Source organism: Lampetra planeri, chromosome 5 (genome assembly GCF_965212315.1).
Source record: "Lampetra planeri chromosome 5, kcLamPlan1.2.h2, whole genome shotgun sequence".
Taxonomy (NCBI): domain Eukaryota; kingdom Metazoa; phylum Chordata; class Hyperoartia; order Petromyzontiformes; family Petromyzontidae; genus Lampetra; species Lampetra planeri.
Window position 1 is genome coordinate 11,593,037 of NC_136111.1, and position 21,824 is coordinate 11,614,860.

At 40.9% G+C, this 21,824-nt stretch overlaps 1 long non-coding RNA gene across 1 annotated transcript in view; it reads left to right on the plus strand.

The window, feature by feature from the left end:
- The window catches only part of LOC144718868 (uncharacterized), a 120,241-nt gene that overhangs the window by 1,326 nt on the left and 97,091 nt on the right, over window positions 1-21,824 (plus strand). The window lies entirely within an intron of this gene.

Genomic DNA, 21,824 nt, shown 5'->3' on the forward strand with positions numbered 1-21,824 from the left:
GCGTGCAGAACACGTGCGCGTCTGTTGCTGTCCCCCAAGCATGCCGTGGCAGAACTCGTTTTCCTTGTTTTTTTGTTGTTGTTGTTGTTGCATGTGGCACTCACTTGACAAAGGCGTCTGTCTGCCCATAATTCAAGCGTCGTGCTGTGTTCCTTGTGTTTGCCAGTCAGCGGGCGAGAGGTGGACCCAGAGAGGTCAAAGGTGTTATTACCTGCCCGGCTTGTTGCTATTTACGTGTAGGTCCATAAAACGCTACCGGCTTTGATGTTAACGAATTACAGATGGGGACATTCCTCTTAAATTGAGTTAAGTTTTATGCACTCCTTTCATTTAAAATTTGGCACATGTTCTAAAATTTCGTCATGCTCTAACAGTCTAAATCTCTGTGTACAACTGAGATTTGAATACGTTTTTTGCTCGTTGACTGGAGATTAACATGGAATTAAAAAGGTTTTAATTTACAAGAGAGAGTTAAACGAGCAAGGCACCATGCGTTGTGTGTCAATTTATATTGCCATACGTGTGAATGCAATATTCACCTTTTGAATATACACAATCACAATATGAACATGTTTTTGTTAAATGACAGATATATGATAATTACACCTTTGCCTCCAGCAGATATAAATCCACGTGTGTCTTTCCTGGGCTGGTGCTACCAAAGTTTTAGTTTTTTATCACGATCAGAGTTTGGTCAATTATAACAAGGATCTCGTAACAATGTTGTGGCAATAGATTTACCTATTGTATAATGCTGTGTGTGGCAGTGTGTCACTCAAAATCTAATGGATGCAAAAACCAGCTCAGGGTTGTCTCAGCCCATCATCAATTTATGGGTCAATCAATGTTCGAATACCGCTTTCATGGGAAGTCAACAGTGGTTGTCACGAAGTGCACCCGTCTTATGAATGTGGAATGTCCACTACTGGCATATGTCTATATATGTAAATTAGCACTGACCCCATTGTGCAATTGTGTGGGTAGTAACTTGTATTTTTGAAAACTTTTAAATAATACGAAAAGAATCATAAAAATGACTACTATAATTGATTTTGAATGCTTTTCATCTTGATATTCTAAAGTTAAATAATGGGTCAATATTTAATGTGCATGTATAGCTCTTTGCCAATCGACTGGAATGTTTGCCTTCACTGCACCACAAGGCCAAACCAGGTTGGTGAAGGTGGGGAAGCCCAGGACTGGTTCCGATATCACTCGGTAATTTCAACCAGCGCTGTGCGTAACTGGACGCTCCAGAATCGAAGTTATAGATACATGCGTTTACTCCCTTCCATGCTTGTACTCAGGATCCATGGTCTCATATAAAGTATTACACTTGCTAGTTCTACCGAATGTGACCATATTGTGGCTAAAATAAAATTATCAACAGGGCTCAAATCTGTCACTCCATGTATAAGTATAAAATATTGTTTAGTCTATTGGCTTTATAGAGCATACAACTATTATACATAATCATATGCAGAATGCCATTTTCATGCAATGGCCATTCACTAAAAGGGTTATAAAGTATTAATTCACATTTTTTGGTAACACAGGAAATTGATGTCATCGAATTTTGCTACCTCAACTGGTTTCCATTTCTGTTCTAGTTTAAGGACTGAATTAGGCAAAGGATTTCGGTTTCGTGGCATGCAAAGGTTCAACAAGTTGAGATACAGCAGATGAGTGAAGTGATTTGGAGAATAATGTAATGCAGAAATCTTATGAAAATGTAGATTTTCATAATGTTTGCAAAAAAACCCAAGTTTAACTGAGAATTAGTGAATATCTCAGCAAAATATAAAGTAATTAAATAATTTCAGCTACAACCATGCACATGCCATTCATTTAAACATTAACAGCAACTCAATAATTACACATTATAGTTATCCTTACCATTACCGTTAAAAAATAATTGTATCGCATATATGCAGCTTGTTTAAAACTAGCATGCTATGTTGAGTTTTTAATTAGTCGCAGGATGTGTGACCAATCACCAGTTAATTGGCAATTCTGCCGAGGCCGCAACTGTGCAACATAATCCACCTTTCGTCACCGATCAAACGACACCTGCGCCACACGAGACAGGCGCCGTGCGCGTGAACGCGGCTGGGTCTGGTTGTGCTCTTGCACGTTCATCGATTTCTGCTTCTTGGGCTGTGGCCGGCAGTTCGTGCTTCAGTATCTTGCTCTTCTGTGCCCTCCCCATGAAAACATCTCTTTCAAGCTTCCTGAGAGGGTCTCTCTCTCTCTGTGCCTCTCTGCAGCCGGCAGTGGCCCGATGTCCTGTGCCAAGGGTCTCATGAATCGCCCCCTTTGTCGGAGTCCATTACCAAAAAAAAGGTTGTGTGGGACGAGGGGAGGGGGGGGCGAGAGGAGTGTGGCTTGTGGGGGGGGGTGGCGCTTGTGGGGGTGTGCGGATTTACAAAGGCCATTATAAGGTCACCTAAATCCAGTGCGCTGCCGCATGCAAGGCGAAATTGTTTTGCCATGAAAGACAAAGTTTGCGCCTGGCCCCGGCCGCTGCACAAAATGCTTCTTTCAGAAAAGGTTCCCTCTGATCGTAAATCACTCGGCAGCCCCCCACGCTTCTCGGACAGAGACGCTTGTGTATGTCACTACACAACGCCGCTCCTCATCCATCCATCCGCCAGACAATGCCACTTTTTTAGTGTTTCTTCTTTAATTTAAGATTATTTAACAGACACTTATTGTGTGTCTTCTCATTAGTACCGGCATGTGTGTGGATTATTGTTTGTGTACTTGGCTCTTTTATGTTTGAAGTAATGACAAAAAAACTGCTCGGAAATATGATGGCTAGCAAATTAGTTTCTGAAAGTGAACATAATTATTAAGGGATTATAAGACATATATTTTAATCGTGTATGAGTTGCGGACACGGTTTTATATTAAATATAAAGAAATATGCCGGCCTCCTGAAATAAAATCGTATATATCTGAATTGCAATGTCTAAGTTTCTCTGTTGCAGGCAGTTCTATCTCTGCTTCTCAATTGTAAAAATCTAAAAATATTATCTGCTTTTAATGTACATCGAATGCCCCAACATGATCATCTTAGCATATTTAAATATGAAAGTCCAATGTTTCCTGTGCACAATATTCATTATAACTTCACCCAATAAATTATCCCTTAAAAAATACTTTCTGTAATAATAGTTGCTGATGCTTCATATGTTAACAACAGGTCTCTTGTTTTACAGAGTGCCCCAAAGCTAACTTAAAAACCAAATACTTATCAAGGACATCTGAATGCATTGTTTTCTTTGGGGCTGAAAGCACTTGCGAATGTGCTTCTTCAAGGCATTCTGAATGGAGAAATTGTCTGGAACTGCTGTAGGTCTGAGTATAAACATGCTCTGAGCTATAGCTATATTGCTTAAAATGTAAAGGACAATTTCGAGTGGAGGACGTCAGTTCAGCTGCTTGTGTAATTAAATTCTTCTAAATGTGGGAGAAAGCTATATTTTTAAGATGATACATTTTTGGGACATTTTCGAACAAGGTGGCACAACATTGTGGGCCCAGGGAAAAAGAGAGAGCTTGTTTCGTGAAAGCTTAAAAAATAATCTGCACAAACTTGTCATTTATTAGTTGGGGGGGGGGGGGACACAATGTTGAGTTTGTTTCACGGAACGGGTGAATAAAGATGCTTTTCTTGGTTGCGTCCGTGGAGAGGATGGGAGCAACATCTGATGGAAAGCCCCTGTGCTTTGGCTGCCACAAGAACAGCTTTGTTCCCATCTCCCGCTCTATTCCCCCCATCTCTCTCCTCTGCGTTCTCGCTCCGTGCCCGCGCTCTCACTCTTGCGCTCTCGTTTTCTATCCTCCATAGCTTGCTCTTTCACTCTATGCAGCTTGCTTTCACTCTCAATATATCTATTTTTTTCCACTTGCTGTCGTTGCTCTTAACTGTGCTCTGTCTCTGGCTGTCACTTCTCTCCAAACACACACACACCCATTCTCTCACTATCTGCCACCTTCCCCTGAATGATTCTGTCCATCTGTTTCACCCTCTCAATTCACTACTAATATATATTTTCTCCCGACAGAGCTTAATCCATGCAACGTAAAAATGTGTATTGCACTGATTCATGTAAAGATAGCTATTTTCTTATAACTACGAGGGATAGCTAAGTTTTAGCATCAAAATACTAAAAATAATTCGCACTACCTTAGAGCTGGAATTATTTCAAGCTTATTAAATATATAATGTTAATTATATGCTTACAATGAATCCTATTATTACATAGGATTTACTATCCTGAAAAATATATTCATATGTTTAGATCATTGTGTAGTTTACATATTTCTAAAAAATTTGGCTATCTTATGATAATGATGTTTTCAGTATTTAACGAGTTAAAAACCGAACATTAGGCGTGAAATTATAAATACCTTATCACCGATTCTTAACCTCACGATGGATGCAATTAAATAACTTGTGTAAGAATTTATATTTTCCATTCGTATGTGTTATATGTTATCGGATTCGCGTCATCCCCGCAGCCACTGAGAGGCGCGACCATTAACGACAATTTTAAAATAGGAATCGATTCCTAAATGGAATCACGGCAATTTATTACATTGGTGGATGAGTAATGGGGGGGTGTTGAGGGAGGGTGAATCATTCACATCCAACTCAATAAGAATAAACACTATCAAAGGGTGGTATTACCATATAATAAATAACTTGCATGCTGAATTTAAGATCCATTGTAATTACATAAGTATATACCCCCCCACCGACAATTTCCTGGAACATATCAACCTAGAATTTTGTTTCACAGTTGTGACTGGCCGATTCAAGGATAATACAAACCATTTTCGTGGAACCTAATTTTTTTGTTTAAACAAACATCAATCAGAAAATAAACTCACGAACTAAAAAAACGCCATGTATATAAAAGTGTTTCAATGTGGGGGCAAGTGTATCTCTGGGTCTTCATTGTATCTCTGGGTTTTCTCCAGACAGTCTCGTTTCCTGCCACATTCAAAAATACTCCGTAAAAGTTGGTTGAACATTAAAAGCAGAATCCTCCTAAAAAACAGTATTGAGACTCATTTGAGGCTTTTTTGAGTAAATCATCATATCTGCCCGTTTGTGCTATTGCATGAATTGACGCTAACCTGGTTGTGGACGGACAACCGCGCCATACTGAAAAGCTATCAAGCCTTACACAGGACACCTTTTGTTCCGAATGCTTCTCCCTACATTAAAGGTATGGGACACTATTCATTTGTGCAGCAATCTCATTCAATGAAAGCGCGGTTGACGGTACACTCAGTAACCTGCATTGTAAATTAAAATATATATATTTTTTTGCCTCACATATTTCATTTCTTTAAAACTCAAAGCTGCCCATTTGACAAATTCAGCAATAGATCACAAGTGAAGGCTCAAGTTCTTCCACTGCCAGCTCTTTGCCGCTGAATGGAAGGGGTCTGTGTTATTTTAATTTTTTTCTAATGGCTGGCTGGAAAATTGATGGCCTTTGATCTGGTAAAGTTGGCAATTTATTACGGGCTGGGACACCCCGAGTGACAAAGGTGGTCGGGGTGAGGTGGAACTTGAATTCCCGCAAGGCTGAAATCACCTCCTCCAGGGAGGGTTAGTTAATCCATGGGGGGGGGGGGAGGTGAACCAGAGAGTGGATTTCATTAGTGTGGAGGTCTTAGTGAAATTTGTCGCGGGTCTCCACTTTTTATTGCCCCAAAAAATAATGAGCATCTGTAAAATTCCCCTCGCTGCTTTGTACTCTAGGTCCTGAAATCACAAGTGACTTTTGTTTGATTAAAATAACGTATTTATCAGTATGCTAACGTGAAATTGGTTTTCTTAGATATAAAAAAGTGATTGTTCCAAGTATAATATTTCAGGTCTGATTATTAAAATATGTTAATTGGGGTTTTAAATTACCAAATGTTGCATCACTCATAAATGCTTCACATTATTTATAATTGAATAACTATGGCCATATTGTGGACGTTATAACCAAGAGGTGATAATCTGTGCACAATAGAAACACGAGTTTACATACTATTAAACACTGTAGTTGATGGGTTACCATCTGATTTTCTCACCTTTTTCTATGTAGGTGATAACAATTATGTAACTGGAGACAAGTCTTTGCAGATGTGCATTGGGGACCTCTGTTTATTGGAAAGTGGAGTCCAGGGTATGTGCTGATTTACAAAAAAAAAATTCTTCATATGGGCCTTGATTTCCTGCACGTCTCATTCACATGAAAGAAGTTCAACGTCCATACCTGCACAGTGGTGTGTACGTATGCATGACTACATGTGTGCACATGTGTGTATGTGTGCGCTAATGTGTGAATGTGCTGAGTTCATGGGGAATTGGGGTTAAGGAGGGCACAAGTGAACACTGTACCTCTTATAATCAATATAATTTAAATCCTGTTCTATTCTTGGGGATGGAAATATGTTCAGGATCTGAATGCCAAAAGCTATCCGTCCGTTGAAGGAGCGCAGATTATATTGCTTTACAATAATTTCAATTAGAACAGCATTTAGGAAAAAATACAATAACATTGTGGTTCCGATTAATTATGCATTGCACAATTACAATTGTAATAGATCACAGATCTGGGTATAACATGAAACTGCATCAGGTGATGGTGTCACCATTGGTGAAGGGAAGAGGAAGGACACCACCTCAACGATTCCTCTGCAGTTATGACTCAAGAACTCTCGTGCGGAGAGCGGTGTTGCAGGGTAAAGAGCAAGGGAGCTTGAGCCATGCTTCTGTCCTTGTGCAGAGAGTTAAAGAATAAGAAGCATTAGAACATTGGGCAGATAATGCAAATTGATAGAGCTTTCAGCTTTTCGTGTGTGTTTAGTTTGTTGTCCTTCCCTGCACCTCCGGGGAAGGGCAACATCCATAAATACAAATACAAACCGCAAGACATCATTGATAGACAATATTCTCTGAAATCTGATTTTAACGGTCAGATGCCTTCAATGTCAGTGCTCAGAGTATCCGTGCATTTGTGTCCCTTAATGTCGGATTGATGATAAGGTCTACCCTTTGGTCACCATTAACGATTAATACAAATGCCTTTATACTTTATATGTGATGTGTATGTGTTATGTGTTTCTATATACTGTACAGTATTCATTCACTGTAATAAACTATTTATACCCGATAAATACATTTCGAATATTTTCTGCATTTCAATATCTCCTTCACACATTGACAAATAACAATAATTACAAATGTTACAATAATTGTTTTAATGCAGTGGATCTGCCAAATACTATATTCCGAGTAAAATAAAGTTTTGAAATGTAATGTGTGGCATGGCTTAATACATTTTACACAAAATGAAAAAAATGTAGATGGTATGTTATCATTCTACCTAATTGTAAAATTGCATACCGTAATGATTTAAAGGGGAAGGGGGGGGGGTGCATTTGTTCGTGCACTGCGCTGTAAACCTGGCCACCTGAATTAGATTCCCAGCCAAGGTGGCGGCTTGGGGAGGTCTTCATCCAGCAGTGCATTGACCAAGCCTGATGATGATGAAAGTTGATTGGTCAGAATGGAGCGGTTCCGCAGCGGTGATCACATTGGCCATGAGTTCAATTCCCGACTATGGTTAGTGTTAGTGGCAAGTGATATCTCAACTGGTCCTAACCCCCCCCCCCCCCCATTTTTCAGCAAACTTACACTGTTGGTGAAGTATGGTCAAACAACTCGAACAACCGTCACCACACTGGAGACCTTCATTGTGTCCTTTTATACCTTGATTAAAAAAAGCCCGAAATGCCTTAAAATATGGAGAACTAGTTCAAATGTAAACTCATTATCCGTCTTCCATTTCAAACTATAATCATCACTTTTGTATACCAGACTAATTTATTTTGTAATGATGCATCACTAATACGGTGGGGTATTATTATCAGAGGTACAAAGGTTGTATCACAGAGCATAATGCAAGACCGCTAGGAAACAGCCCTACTACCTATTCTCGCAGCGGGCTGCTTGCATCCCGAGCACAAGGTATGTGTTGTGTGCAGTGGCTGGGTATGCACATCAAAACGGGCAGCCCTGCTGGAAGCTCTCTATGTTTGACACGGGTTGGAGGGCACGGATTAGGCTGGCCTGCAATCTGAGATGGGGCCTCCCGAAGGGGTCAGCTTCTGTACAAAGCAGGTTAACCTCTAGCCTTGTGTAGGGTGCGTGGCTTTGGTGTGTGCTGGTGTGTCAAATTGTGTGCGCATGCCGATGTCTGTAAGTTTTCCTGGCACGAATTGCCAGTGAGTCGGCTCGTGCCCCACAAGCCGGGCCGCGTAAGTGTATATGCGCTCTTATCGTGTGTGTGGATAATGAGGAATGGAGGCAACTCACATTTGGCAGATTGAGGAGCTAATGTAACCGCTGCTCGTATGTTAATGCATGCGTATGTGATATTTTATCGCCAGCTTAATGGATAACAGTAATATTTAGAGCATAGCCTAGCATGTCGTGAGATCATGAGACTGCATATATGTTGCAATGTATCATTACTTGTTCAATTCCAGCCTGCACACACTTTTGTTTCTGAGTTTCTGATCATTTACAGAAAGTGTTAGAATCTGTTCAGCCTAATGGCCGTTTAGGGAATTGCAGTTTGTTCATGGTTTAAGTACTACATTGGAATAGTGTGTAAAATAAATGCTGATGATACAAAACGTGTGGTGTGCTCAATAATTTGGGCTGTAAATGATGATGCAATAACACGAACATAAATGTTGCAAATATCATATTTTTTTCATTAAACGGCAATATTTTGCACATGCTTACATTTTAGTGATCAATTCAAACGCGCGTTTTCAACGTGTGCCGTTTGCTTCATTTTATTTCCTGTTGCAACGGACTTGAGCACTGAATGACTTACCCTTGGGTTGGGCCCACCAAAATCCCATATAAACTCTCGTTGCAGCAGCTCCTTCTCCTACGTCAGCAGTCCTGCTGCTGTGTTTGTTTCACACCCGATGACGGTCGCTTGTGTTGCGATCGAAACGTCGTGATCTATTATTTTTTCTTCTACCTACGTGACTTTCCCGAAAGAACCAAAGAGTATGGAATTATATTGGCGAGTGCTTTTGTCACACATGTGAGGGATGGTAAATACTGTGCCGTGATCCAGCAGCAAAGTAGCCTGTATACTGTAGAACGGTTACTCAACTTCATACGTAATAAGGTAATGCCGATTATTCTACATTGGAAATCTTCACTGAGTCCCACAACTCAGTATTAGTGATGCACAATTTAATTCGTGAGCGTTTGGCATGGGGGGAAGAACCAAGTACCCGAAGAAAACCTGGACATGTGAGCAGGGGACTCAGCGCTGCCATTTTTTGGCCACCTCGCAGCCTGAAAGTACACATCAGCAAGCAGAGCTATATACACAGCAGCTTATTGGAGTTTGTATAATTTTGCAAGTGACCAGAAAAAACACGCATACACGCAATTCCTTGTTTTATGGTGGTAAGGGGCCGTCCATAAATGACGTCACGCGATTTTTGACGATTTTTGACCCCCCCCCCCTCGTCACACGGCGTCACAAAAAGTCAGACCCCCCCTCAAATATTACGTCACAAAGCTCTGCCCCCCCCAAAATAAAACATGCTTCAAATCGCTTTAAACTATCATTGTCATTGTAGTACGTATTTAATGTGCCGTTGCACTCTGATGTTGTAGGAGAAAACATTTATCAAAAAGTCTATTTAATTAAGTAGAACGTGTTGTCTATATTTATTTAAAGTTGCGCATGTTGATGTGACGTCACATTTCTCAACCCCACCCCCCCCCTCCTCACACATCGTCACAAATGTCTGACCCCCCCCCCCCACCTAGGTGCGTGAAGTAATTTATGGACGGCCCCTAAGCTTGAGAAAAAAATACATCTTGAAAACCAAACAGTCCATGTTATTTGGGATATTATTAATTTATTTTAAAACATGTGTGGAAAAAATATTCATTAAATGTAATTGATTATGATGGCTCAAATATGTGTTTTATTGATTGCCTATTTTAAGGCAGCAAACTGAGGTGTGATGTTTGAGCAAGGCCAATTTCTGGCTAAGCTAAATTACAGGCGCATGCCTCCCTTAGGACAAGGCAGCCTATTAAGCCGTATCCTGGTAAAGCCACAGGGAATCCTTACAACTTACTGGCCTGCAGCTCGGTGCCTATGCATATAGGGCCAATATTTTAAATACGTTTATACTTTTTTTTGTTATGCATCAATAAAAGAAACAACTGGTAATAAGAAAACTACTTTTGAAATGTAATAAAAAAAAGATATTTGCATATGTGGGCTGGAATGGTGATGCAGTGGTTAGTGGACTATGCTATGAACCTGGTGACCAGAGCTCAATTCCTGCCAGGGTGATATCAGTGGGGAGTGATATCTGAACCCCCTTCACCCAAACCACACTGACTCGTGTGGTGAGGTGTGGTCAAGGAACCCCCATAACTGACACACTATAAACAACTCCCCTCATTTCTTAATCTTTATCTAAAAGTGTATTTACAATGGGCTACATTTGTATTATTATTCTGTATCTTGTTATCACAGTGGTTGTCCTTTGCAAAAAATTGTCTCTTCCACTGGAATGTGGAATTTACTAAACTAAAACTGATACGTGAGAACATAAGCTATAAATCATGGTCATTCATGTCACAGTTGACGTTTATTAAAATGAAGAAGTCCAGTTGGGCTAAGATCAAGCACGTGTTAAGTAGCATTGCAAGTTAGCAGGATATTTATTTTGCAAAATGTGTCAATATTTTCTATCTAAGTTTGTGCTTTTCTGTAAATGATGAAAATTAACTCCTAGACGAATCATTTTGATATTTTGTGTTTATTATTTAGTTGTAAAAGACCTGGGCTCTATTATTTTAACATATTTAGTGTTAGTATGTCTCACTTTGGCGAATATTTAAATGTGACAAGTATTTTGTGATTTCACGTGACAGACCTCCAAGTGAAAATGTCATTTCCAGCTTAGTTTGCCATTTAAAGAAAGCTGCTCTGTGTGATTGCTATTCCGCAGAAAGATGGTCCATGTGGCACTTCATTTTAATGTATATTATGGTGCAAAATATTGAGATGTGTTGGCAGTCACGCTACATTTCTGAATGCCAATTTTAATAGGCGCCTGCATTGCCCGAGTTTTAAGCGTGCTTACCATTGAATTACATTGCAGATGGTAAAATATTCAATATCTAAACTTGTTTATTTATATCGTCGGCATTTATTAAAGCGTGTCGCTTGCTGTAATTGAACATTTCAGACTCTTTTACAACTGTTGTGAGAGAAAGCCATTGTCATCTTATTAGAGCTAGAATTAATAATGTACGTGTGAAAATAATAAACAATGTTGACGAACTTCTGGAAATGCAGATGGAGATGTGTGTAATGGGTAGCAGTCTGGTTCAATTCTAAGCACCGCAATTGAAACAATGGGGCAATTTTCTTAAATCCCGCCAAACAGTGTCATCGGGTACACCACAATTAGTTGATCGGCAGGTCATGTGTGGTGGGGTAAAGTATGGATACTTAAACTTATTTCAAGATATCAGACCAGCATGAAAGAGTAGGCCAAAATACCCTCTATAGGGGTTCTAGATATTCCTCTAGCAGCCCTCCTGAGCTCAAAAATTGCAGTGCAACACCTTTAACTAATAACAGGTGGTATGTAATATAACTACATGACTTGGGAGAAGCAGGAGTTTACGATATATTGAATACATTTATTGACTTTTGTGTTCTTATAAAAGGGATTACTCACGTTTCATATTTTTCAATTTAATAAAATGCCACTGCTACGGCAACTCCAATATAAACATTGTTGATACAAAATATGTGAATGTATTTTTTATATTTTAAGAGACACAATGGTTTTTTGTGAATGAAGAAATATTCATGTAGGATTGTGTTTTAACAGATGTGAACGCATTGCAAAATCCAACAATCCTGCTGTCACTATTGTCAGCAGCACAAAGATGACATTATTTTTCATCGTTCGACCACCTGCTTACAAAGGAGGAAGGCCATTTAACTTTGTAATGAAAATGAAAAAGTCGAAACATCTTTTTTTTCTTCCATCTGCTGACATCTACGAGTTAGTCAGGTGGCGAATCAAATTGTAATAACTTTGACCAAGGATTAATTTGTTTATTATGTTTCTTCTAGCAACTTAAATGGTTACACCTTAACGCACAATAGCAAAGATTACACACTGACAGTTGTTAGATTGTGTGTGTGCGTGTTTACTTAAACATTTTTTTTTAACTCTCAACTAAACGCAAACCTATGAAAAAGGGCACCGAAGACGTCGGGACGTGTAATTGTCGACCGTGTGAAAAAGGGACAATGGAAAGCATTGTGTGGAGGAGATGTGAGGATTGGGTGTCTCGCAAGCAGCTGGTGCAGAAGCACTGAGTGGCGTTGTCCGCGTGGGTATAGCGCAGTGTGCCCATCGCTGGCAGGAGCGTCAGCCGGCAAGGGCTGCTGAACAATCGGGAAGTTGTTGGAATCGCACGTCTCTTTATGCCAGGAAATTTGGCCCGAGTGCCAGTAGTGGCGAGAGTGAGAGAGCGCGAGAGGGAGAGAGATCCCAGGCGGCATAGGCTTGTGGTTTGTGGCGTGTGAATGATTGCTTCTTTTTTTAGTTGTATGCGTTTTCAGAACGTGGGTTTTAATTGGGTCCGATTTCTTTTAGAACGTATTTATTACAGATGTTGTTAAAGTTTACATGGATCTGAGGTAGAACTCCATACTTTGGGAACATCTGCAGCATTGTGCCTTGTTAAAAACTTATTTTACGAGAATTTGTTTTATTTAAAATGGTGGGTGCTAGTGACTCAAAGTATTTTTGAATTCTGAGTGCAGTACATTAAAATATAGACTACCTTTAAAACTGATTTATAACAAATACCCACAGCAATTCCTCATGGCATTCAAATAATTGCTAAAACATATGCGCAGTGTCATTATGAAGTACGGCATATGATTTTTCATTGCAGGAATTGTAATTTAACTTTTAAAAAATAAATTTCATCCAACTACTCCGTTATAGAAGCTAAAGTCACTGACTCGCAATCCAGAGGCAGTGATATTGACTTCCAATCAAGAATGATGAATCGTTGTAAAAGATCATATTTACAAAAGCTAGGCCAGCGGTGTTTATTTTTCTCTCTTGGTCTAATGTGGATGGCCCAAACTTTTCAAGTTAATCAAGCCAGAGTAGAAGTCAGAATTGTGGTATAAATTTCTTAACATTTTCCCCTTTACGCAGACTGTTAAAACATATGCGATTTATTCAACGGTAAATGCATCGCAACACTTTTTTGTGCAGCCCACGGGGCTGATTTGCTTGCAAGTAGCGAAGCCGTGCATATAACCCAATCACCCGGAATACGCGCAGTGTGGGCATGCCTGAGAAGCTAAGGAGGTATTGAACCTGTGTAGTGCTTGGATGGGTGCGCACCATGCACAAACAGGTTTGCCATTGGCTTATGAGGCTACAGGGTGAGCAGTGTAGCAAAATGCGTTGTTGTACTGTACCTCTATGCTCGCACGTCTATGTTCCCGATCTTCATCAATGCGCACTGATCAGCGGGGTGAAGCATAGTCAAATTACCTCTACAACCCACACGATAACCCCCACGGGACCCTCATCCAGCGGTTGATTGACAAAAGGGCTAAACATGTATTGAAATAATTGCCACTAGTACCGCTTTCAAACCCAGATCGGATAGGTAGAATCAATATTTCCTCCATCATATGAGAGCATTTTCATGGGTACGTGAACTTCGTCACACATGAGCCATCCTTGATAAATCTACTGCTAGATGAAGGCCTCCTCATACTGTATGTGTTGTGGTGGTCGTTGTTTGACCTTACTTCACCATGCTGGTCAGTGAGGGTTGCTGAATGCGTGGGGGACCCAGGAATGGTTCAGCTAGAATTTCTCACTGATGTTCGCTGTGATTTGGAATTTAACTTAGGATGCCGGATGCATTGAGCAGTGCCGCTAACCACTGCCACACTACTCACCCTACTTTGTAATGTCTAAAATATTTATCTGCAATCAAATATTAAAACGTTAATATTCCGTGACAGAAATTACAGTATTCGTGTTGATGTTGCTTTTCATTTTTCAGATTTTGAGAGGCAAAAGATAATCATGCCACAATTGTACTGCGGAAAGGCTGTAACCATGAGCCAGTCTTAAACACAAGTTCGTTGGCCAGAAGGCCGAAGCTGTTATCAAGGTTGAAAGCCACAAGGGCGCGGTCGAGGCTGGGGGTGTTTAAGGTCGAGGCCGGGCCGAGCCCTTCAACTGAGGCCACATCCCCAAAGGCCAAGGTCAAGATCACAAACAGAGACAATGAGCTCGAGGAATTCCATCTAAATGTGCATCACGCATAGCCAATTTCCAGCATATCTCCGATCTCACTCCTGTACGAATGGAGCTCCTCAAATAAAACACAATGGATAGATCCATCATATTAACTCTACATAGTTACCATTTAATATCCTGTTCTTATTCTGTGTGTGTGGAATGCTTACACGTTGTGCAGAGATGACTGAGTGCCTGGTATGAACTTGGATGTCACTGGACAGGCAGACAGTCTGTATTTATTCCCCACTATTGTTATTAACAATACTTTGTAAAGAGAATATATTTACAAATAAGGTTTTTTTCCTATGGATCATCTTGAGAGAAAAGGACTTGCAGAGTATTACATATTAAATACAGATTATTGGCCATCTCTGTAAACAGAAAACATGCATGAATGAACAATGATAATTGACAGCCAGTTTGTCAATCCACTGCTTGATTAAGTAATCTGCATGGCTTTCGGTCGTGGGAGTTGTTTGACCATACTTCACCTTGCTGCTCAGCGCAAGTTTGTGAAGGGAAGCCAATGACCGATTCAGTTATCAAAGTTCATTGAACCGGGGGTTTTAACCAGTTCCACCACTTCACCTCTTCACGTACAGTGTTGGGTATATTCGATGTTATTCGGTGGAGAATACGAAGAACGGCGGCAAGGCGGGGCAGTGGTAATACTTGCACCACGCAGTTAACAGGGTCTGGGTTCGATACTTGCAGAGCCGGCCCAGCCACTAAGCGACCCTTGCAATTGCAAAGGGCCCCGTGGCCAGCAGAGGGCCCCCTAGAGTCACTGCTAGCTAGTGGGTGAAAAAAATCATACATCAAAGGGGCTTCCAACCAAATTTTGCTTAGGGCCCCCAAAGGTCTAGGGCCGGTTCTGGATACTTGACTTGGACTCCTTCCTGTGTGGAGTTTGTGTGTTCTCCCCCTGGTCTGCACGGGTTTCCTCCGGGCTTTTCGGGTTCCTGCCATAGCTAGCCCCCCCCCCCCCCTGCCACCCTGTAACTAATATTGGCAAAACGATCCAATGCTAAAACATTTCCCGCAAATTAATTAATCAACTGGGATTACGTATCGCAACATCGCTGCCTTAATACGAAAACTCGGAAGGACCTTCCTGAAAAATGTTCCTGAGACTCAGCGAGGCTTTCCTGTGTAAGCAAGTGTAATATTAAGCACACTCTAAATATATTATAAAACGTACCGTATGTGCAAATGCAATGTCAACGTAAAACGGTTCAATTACACTGACTAGAGGAGAGGTCGGAAAGAAAAATAACGGTAAGAGGAATATTTTTTCGAATTCTGTCAAAAAAAAAGACCCATCAAGATTTCAAGAGCCGCAATGCCACGTGATGAACGTCACGAAGCAGTCCTCTTAAAGAGCCACGTGCGGTTCCGGAGCCGCAGGTTGCCCGACCCCCTGTGTGACGAGAGCGAGCCACTGTCGTCTGACTGCCCTTGCCACCGTGAAGAAGGCATATTGCCAGGGCTGTGAGTGGGAAGAAATCACTGGGAGAACTCGCGAGATCTGAGGAGGAGGGGGCGGAGGATCTTCGCTCCGTGCGTGGGTCTCTGTGCGTGCGTGTGCGTCTCTGAGCGTGTCTGAGGGTCTATGTGCGTGTCTGTGGGTCTCTGTGCGTGCCTGTGGGTCTATCTGTGAGGTTAAAAATAAAAGTGAATCCTTGATTCCTTCCGGAACAAAGTCAGTCGGTTTCAAATTCTCACTCCCACCATGTCGTTCTGGGGCGTTTCGGCCCATTTCCACCACTGGCTATTGCCTGAAGCGTGAATTTCAATACCATTACAATGTCGCTTGGACGTGTAGCGCTACCCAATGTAACTGACTTTCAAGATGCTGCACACATCAGTAGGACATGCATCACAGGAAAAAAACGTAGGCATACTGTAGATTCTGCCTATGGAGCACTTTTTTGCCAGTATTAATATGCTAACAACGAATAAAAGGCTTTAACCTTTCTTGCAATAATACAAGTGTTAAGATGTTCAAACACCAATCAGTGTCAAGGACAATGCATGCATCATCGAAGCATTTTTGTTAGTATGTTTATTTGCGCTTAATGCACATTTGATGCCTTGTAATAGGTGTCTATTCTTAACACCTGTATTATTGCATCGAGTTTCTATACTTATTGACGAAAAAAGCTGTCTTCCAATAAAAAAGCATGTTTAAATAGACTGTATATCCGGGTGTTTGTCATGTTTTAGAGAAGAGACGGTCTAATTTTAGATTTAAAGCTTTCGTGACTGCAGGGATTCATATTTTTTTGCTGTGGTTTTCACACCTGATGACGATTGCTTGTGTTGCAATCGAAACGTCGTGAGAATTTAATTGGTTTATTTTTATTATTTTATTATTTCCCTTCTACGTGACTTTACCGAAAGAACCAAGAATAAGAGACGGTCTGTCATGTGCAGGGGGACAAAGGAAGAATGCGTTGAGCTGAGACTTGAACAAGGGCACGGATATCTGTGGGGAGGGAGTTCTAGACAAATGGGGCAGCAGAGGTAAAGGAAATGCCCCCACTGAGCAAATGTCTATGGGGCCGTGCGGAGGTGTCGACAGAAGAAGGTTTTTGTTTCTGGCGTGGGGGGGCAGGTGGTAAAGCGAGATGATAAGGCAGAGGTGGGAAGGGGGTAGGTCACTCCATGGAGGATCGTGAAGGCACGGTGAAGTGCAATCTTGACGTTTTATGGGGTCTAGATTGGGAACGAGTGGAGGGATATTGACGTTTAATGAGGTGTCTTTTTATTAATTGGACTTTTAGTGATGAGGAATTTGAGGAGGCCATAAAGGAGAGACTTCCAGTTCTCCAGGTGGGATGTGATGAAGGCATGAATAAGGGTTTCAGCAGCATGTTGGGTCGAGAGTGGTAGTTTTAATTATATTATTTTGTAAACTGCACTAACCAATGATGTTAGCCTGTGATTATACATCACTGTCAATGCAGTCCCAGTAATATTAAGTATCAGTCGATATCTACATCACCTGCTAGAGATAAGCTGAGTTGCTTAATATATGACTTTTTAATCGGTAAGAAAGACTATGGGACCCTTTCGTCCAGCATTGTATCCACCAATGCTGTACATTCTTTGGCGTTTGTGCCATCCTTTAACACTTCGCCTTTTGGTCTCGCACCGGTGAGACAGAGCATAAGAAGAGGGTGCCTCTGGTGTAGGCGAATACCTTTCAAGGACAATGCATGCATTATTATCAAATCATATTTTTTTTGCGTGTTTTACCACGTGTGGTTAGTGCAGACTTGATGCCTTGTAAGAGGTTTCTATTGAATAATAATTTCAGTTTTATAAAGCGCCATTCATACTGACAACGCTGTACAATAATTATTTGAATAATCGCATCTTAACACCTGTATATATTCCAAAAATTAAGTATTTTTTGTTATATAATCTTTGGTAAGAAAGACATTTATGTCCCAAAACTAGTGTGAAGCAATTTTAGCCTAAATATACTATAGTATAAATATTGAGGGCCCAATAAGGACAGTCTTATTGGGCCCTCAGTAAGTACCATCAAAAGTCCCCACCTCTGCGTTATTGGATTGATTTTATTAGGGAAGCTATGAAGTACGTGGTTGTACACTCAGCAAGACCTGTCGTGCCCTCTGCTGGACACGGAGTGCGTTCCACCGTGAACAGCGACGTTCACAAGATGAAAAGACCGCGTTGGCATTGGTGCATGACAAACACCAGATTTAAATAAATACACAACTCACCACCTTTGCAAATTAACACCGCCTTATAACAATACAATATATAGGCTGATATTTTGGGTAATATCCTTTATTTAACGGTAATCAGAACATATTAGACTATAACTATGAACAATTTTTATTTAACCAGGTAAGGCCCACTGAGCTATGCAGCTTTTTTTCAGAAGCGACCGGGCCACAAATGATAGCGCAACGAAGGGGCTTTTGTGTTAAATGGATAGCAGCCACACACACTCTAAACGCACGTTGATTCGAAATGTGGAGGGGAAAACCAGAGGACCCGGAGAGAAATCCGCGTGACTACGGGGAGAACATGCAAACTCCATATATACAGGCATCAGGGTCGGGATCGGGATCGAATCCACAACCTCTTGTATATCAGGCGACGAAGTTAACATCTCGCCACCGTGGCGCTCTCAAATATGCTACTAAATCACAGCAAATATTTTACAACATCCTGTTAATGACAAAGGTTAGTTTTGGTATGACTTTCACCCAACTCACAGCAAGGTATATTAGATTTCGATTTAAAGCTTTCGTGACTGCAGGGATTCATCTTCTTGGTTCTTTCGGTAAAGTCACGTAGAATGGAAATAATAAAATAATACAAATAAAACATAATAAAATAATTCTCACGACGTTTCGGCCACAACGCAAGCAGCCGTCCTCAGGTGAAGAACAGGTCTGTCAGAAAGACAGCGTCAGAATGAACACCACCAGGCTTGGCAGCGTATATATAAGCTGATATGCAAATTCCTTTGTCAAGGCGCTCTTCCCCCTCCAACCCAGCTTAAATATACGCTGCCAAGCCTGGTGGTGTTCATTCTGACGCTGTCTTTCTTACAGACCTTTTCTTCACCTGAGGACGGCTGCTTGCGTTGTGGCCGAAACGTCGTGAGAATTATTTTATTGTTTTATTTGTATTATTTTATTATTTCCATTCTACGTGACTTTACCGAAAGAACCAAGAAAAGGTATATTAGATTCTCTTTAACTCTGAAACAAAAAAAAATCGATGAATGCTTCAAGCATTTGCAGGCTTGTTCGCATACATTGAGGGAACAAAATAACATTTGTAGGTTGCGGTTTGCGTGATGCTGAGTCCCTCTGCTGGTCACTGTGTGCTCTTGCACTGCTTTGTAACCGAGGGGGTAACGAAATGTCCACTTGCAGCACAGCCAAGTGCCACCCTTGGAACGTTCTTGTGAGCACGACTAGCACACATTGTCATCTGCAGCACCTACCTGTCAACCCATACGGTTTACTCCGTATTCTTGAACAGGAAAATTGAGTTTTCAGGTCCATACAGCGTACAGCTGTTTCAATACGGGAATTTATTTGTCCATTTGTTTGTGTTTCTCGCTTGTGATGGGACTTTGCAGGATGAACGTTGAGATTTATAAGGGCACGGGGTAACCAATAAGGTCTGAATTGGTCTGTAATAAGGTAGACACTGATAAGGGGTTGACAGGTACGGCAGCATTTATAAGCAAATGCATCCATTACGGATACGACCGCTTGTGTTGCGATCGAAACGTCGTGATTTATTTTCTTTTCTGCCTACGTGACTTTACCGAAAGAACCAAAGAGTATGGATTCCTGCAGTCACGAAAGCTTCAAATCAGGAATGATAATGATGATAAAATTAGGAATTATTTATATGGCGATAATGATTTGTGCGTACACCCGTGAGCGCTTGAGGAGCACGTGGATTTCAGAACATTGACAGGAGAATGACATCATTAAAACTGTGAAACAAAGTGGGCTTGGGCATGATACCTCTATGGCATGATATTTGTTGCTATAATATTTCGTTATGTAATATTATTTATAATTCTTCTTTCACATATTTTCAATAATTTAGCATGCGCATATGCTAATTGTGTAACCATTGTGTCATCTTGTGCCAATAATTTTACATAAATCGTAAATGTACATATAATATGTCGGTGAAAATTAAACAAATGTTAAGGATCAAACACAGAAACAAATATCATGCCATACACTTCACGAGAGAAGGGATGGTCTGGTGGTGGCTGCTCACAAAGCCCTGTCCAAACAGCCACGTGCACGACCACGTGGTGCGGGAATCCGTGTCACGATTCGTTTAAGGCAGTCCAGCAAAGAGATTCATAATAAAGATGCTGTTGGGTTAGATCGCGTTATTTATAAATGTGTCGCAACCCTCCACCACCCGACACGGCCAATCAGTAAAACATGTGTCACGTTGACAAAAGACAAATAGTTCACTACTTTAGCCCACCGGTGTGTTGAAGAGTGGATTCACAACATTTACAATTTGAGTACGAGGACGTTTCGCTTGTTGCTGGCAAATCGCCCGAAGATGCTGAATGTAATTTCCAGCTAAACCTCGTACTCAAATTGTAAATGTTGTGGATTTACTCTTCAACACACCGGTGGGCTAAAGTCGTGAACTATTTGTCTTTTGTCAACGTGACACATTTTTTACTGATTGGCCGTGTCGGGTGGTGTAAGGTTGCGATACATTTATAAATAACGCGATCTAACCCAAAAACCTTTATTGTGAATAATACTGGTCGCGAAAGCCTACGTGTTGAACCAGCAAAGCGATGTTACCGTTGGCATCACGCGTTCTACATTCAACATCGTTTTACATTTTCTTCAACGCCATAATCACTTCATGACTGCAGCAGCCAATTCCCAACCCTTGTTGATGCGTGTGGATCTGGCACGTGAATTATACATAGCACTTTCATAATGCAGTATCTGAACGGTTCAGACTTAAAAGTGCATATTCCTCTTTGTGGCCGGTGGAGGTCGCTGTGGGATAATTTAAGAGTCAACACTTCATCCTGGACACTGGTTTTGCCGTTTAACTTATTGGCGAATACAAATGTAATACATAGGACTGTACTAACTTGAAAACGCATACTCAGTTATAAATAACTAAACCCACGAGCAATACATGATGACGATGATGCTGATTATAATTGTTTTTTTACCCTTCTATCTGGCAACAAAACTGACACCTTTTTTTACATTTTACAAGGAGTAATGTTTGCATAGACCACAATACCTGCAGTCATAATGCAAACAAAAAACATAACTCTGATAATGTGCACTGTCCTTGAAGTTGATCGGTCCACACCCGAGACAGCTTTCCTTGTAAAAAAGGTGTCAGTTTTGTTGCCAGATAGAAGGGTAAAAAACCAATTATCATATTGTTTACTGGCAAATGAGGTTCCAATGATGATGCTGATGTTGATGAATGGTTTTAAACATTTCTCAATATCCGTTTTAAAATGTGCATCAAACCAGAAAATTTACCCTAAACATTAAACAAAATAACATTGCACATGTGAGATGAAGTAGGGCCATTGCCCGAAACGTCTCTGATTAAACATATGTACATCGTATATGTACATGATATGTTTTAATTCAGTATTGCTGATGAATGTGTTGACTTTGTGAATTGGGCTTGTGCAGCGCCCAGCAGCATCACCAAATGAAATGTTTGATGATGTAGATATTTTCACAGACAGAAACCCATCACGCTGTGCACACGCACAGCACGCTTATCAATCCATCCGATGCGGATCGCCTGACCATACTTCACCACGATGTGTCAGTGTGGGTCGAGATGATTCA